The 3,186-nt window shown below is 42.8% G+C and overlaps 1 pseudogene; it reads left to right on the top strand.

Annotated features, from left to right (window-relative positions):
* The first annotated feature begins 479 nt into the window (after positions 1 to 479).
* LOC117047641 lies at positions 480 to 540 on the top strand (annotated as a pseudogene).
* The last annotated feature ends 2,646 nt before the right edge of the window (positions 541 to 3,186 follow it).

Raw genomic sequence — 3,186 nt, 5'->3', positions numbered from 1 at the left:
AACATAGCCACTGGATCATGAAAACTGTAATGAGATTAAACTGCCCTGTCATAAAATTAACTGATTATAAAAACCATACTGTCTGCTTAAGGCAAAACAGGTAAAGAAAAAAAATCGCTTAGCAAACACTGTGTTATGTCATTGTTGAAGGTGAAGCAGAGCTGAGGCTGTTAATGTCAAAGCTATGGTGATTTTGTCTGGTCAGATGTGGGAATATATTCTGCCTCCCTCCTTAGATTTTATCCAGCTTTCCACTAGCCAGATATCAAGGTTTTCGAAGTTCAGAGGCAACCTACACCAACCAGCACCAGTGCTTTGGAAGTGTTGAAGGGTAATAATGATGCCTACCAGGATACTTTGCTTGAAGCAGGTCACATGCAGTTAACTCTCCTTGCTAGTTGCCCTTTGAACTTCTCTGTCTCTGCAGCCTGCCACATCTATATTATTACACTCGATCTTAGCCAAAAGGCTAAGATGTGGCGCTCGCTTCGGCAGCACATATACTAAAATTGGAATGATACAGAGAAGATTAGCATGGCCACCACGTCTATATGATTGACTGGTGGCAGGAGAACTGAACAGATAGCATGCGGAAGCCATAAAATTATATTACAATGTACTCATTTGACATTCAATTTGTGGGTTCAGGCTAGGGATGTTGCTTGCCCCAAGACAAATTGGGATCTTTGAGTGTTCATATTTATAAACTGCAAAGCCTCAGGCTATTATCTTCTTTTCTGTGGTCTCCTCTGTCACATGGCCTTCCTCTGGGCCCTGGCCTGCTCTCTTGGAGCGCTAGCCGCCATGGAGTAGGCTCGGGCCTGGGCTTGGCCACGTGTCCTTGCCCTCCCAGTGCTCTCCTACCTCTCCTCCTCAGTAGTGGCGGCGGCGGCGCAAGGTTGGGGCTCCCCTCTTTTTTCTCCTTCCTCTTTCTCTCTCTTCCTTCTCCTTCTGCTCTCCTCCTTCTCCCTGTGTCGGCTCTGTGATTTTCCTGGCCTCGGAGCACCATTGGGCAGTTGGCCAGGTGGCCGGGTGCTCTTGCTCCCAGCTCGATTTGGGTCGTGGGGGGGGGAGCGGTTCCCCCAGTTGACACGCCAGGTGTCCCCAGTTCCCCTTTGGCAGTGGCGGCAGCAGTGGCAGTCTCAGCAGCCCAGAACCAGCCTGGTAGTGCTCTGGCTGGCTTCAGGAGCTGCTCGCTGCTGTGGCGTTCGCCATCTTTCCTTGCCGGAAGTCCCCATATGATGTGTCTTGTGCCGTTGAACCAATCACACAACATTCATTCCCTACTAATAAATCTACAACACTTAAAATATAAATCCAGTGATATTAAATGAAATCCGGGGACATTCCAGAGATGGACTTTGTCCGGGGACAGATTTGTAAATCCGGGGACTGTCCCCGGGAAACGGGGACATCTGGTAACCATAATCTAGCACAGTATTGTCTATGCTGACTGACCCCACCATACTTGGAGATGCTGAGAATTAACCTGGGACCTTCTGCATGCAAAGCAGTTGTTCTTCCACCGAGTGGCTCCTGTGTAGTAATGCAGGTCTAAGTATATTTCTGTAACAGCTAGAGATGGGGAAATCTGTCAGTTTCACTGTCTTTCCATTTCTCATTTTTTGGTCTTAAGTTCAGTTTTCCAAATACATGTAATAATTAGTGATTTTTAAAAGAAATCCTCAGCATTTTCCTGCCCATTTCTCCTACTATACATGTTTTGTTTGGTTTTTTTGCTTTGAAATTTTTCATACTAGACACTTTTTTTTTCTTTCCAAAAAACCATTTTCTCCAACATAATGCATTTTTGTATGTTGTTTTTCACCAGTAGGTGCATTTTTGGACACATTACTTGGTGGAAAACTGCATTGCAAACTTCAGAAAGGCAGGAAGTTTGAAGGCTGGCTGTGTTTAGTTTTGAGTGCAGATTAGCTAGATATGCATTTAAATTTGAACTGCACTGATTCCCAACCCTTCTCCTAGCAAAAACCAGGAGATGATGTTGCTTTGACTTTACCCTGCTGTTCACCCAGCAGCCTCTGTATGCAACTCGCCCCATCACATAGTTTTCTTAGTTGTACTTCATGTACGTATATGGCTCTTTGTTAGAACTATTATATATATTCATTTGCCAATTAACTTCAGATTCGAGCGGCCCCTAACACATGTTGCAAGCTCTGTGGAATAGCTCAGAAATGGTTGTGAATGAATATGTATGGCCGGAGTGGCGAGCACAATTAATGTACTTAAAGATGTTAAGCAGATGTTCGCCATTAAGTTTGACATTGTGGGAGTATTATACACGCTGTAATCAGTGCTGAATACTGTACATTTTAATCAGTCTGATACCAAAAAACACAAACTGGAGAGAGAAACAATAAGAACAGAAAATAAGCATAATATCCAAAAGGGATTTATAATGTTAAAAAGTTCAAATGAAATACAATCTGCAATCTCTACCAATGCTGGTACCCTAATTAAAATGATCCCTTTGAGGCAGGCTAGACCAGAAAATAATTGATTTAGATATTTTCAGCTAAAGATGCCTTTAGTTTAATCCCTTAATGCAGAGCCCATGAGGGCAAAAGCAATTATTTTGGTCTTCCTCGCACTTTTAAATAGTATATAAATCTCCAACTATCCACACACACCCCAATCTATATCTTATTTGTGTGGATGTGATATTTCACACTGACCTTTATTGAAGGCTCTGAGATGAGATTAAGCATTCTGTGGATGTGCAGAAAATCTTGTCCCTCTCCTAATCAAAATCCAGCCAGAAAGGGATGGTTCAGATTTTGGCAACTTTAACAAGTGTTGCAGCATCTTGCTGATCATCAGTGCCTCCTTCATTCAACACTTCTTCTGATTAAAAAAAGAAACATAACTCATGTAATCCAGAGCACTTTGTTTGCAAAAGTCTGTGATATTTTTAACTTTCGAGATAGGTTCAGTGCAGACAGTGCTCTGCTAACAGAGCTCTAATCATTTGTGGGGCATGCCAAGTGTTCTTGGCAACATCCGAGAAGGAAAAGTGATAAACCTACTGACCAAAGTACAACACGTGCTTTTTGGTGTTGCATTTCTGCATCTTAGGAACATATTCTGGCTTTATACTGAGTAAGACCATTAGTCTATTTAGCTCTTTACTCTCTACGTTCAGTGGCGGAGCTTCATGCTCTG

This window comes from Lacerta agilis, chromosome 5 (genome assembly GCF_009819535.1).
Source record: "Lacerta agilis isolate rLacAgi1 chromosome 5, rLacAgi1.pri, whole genome shotgun sequence".
NCBI classification, from domain to species: Eukaryota; Metazoa; Chordata; class Lepidosauria; order Squamata; family Lacertidae; genus Lacerta; species Lacerta agilis.
Note: the sequence above shows the minus strand (reverse complement) of the source record. Positions and strands in the feature narration are given on the sequence as shown.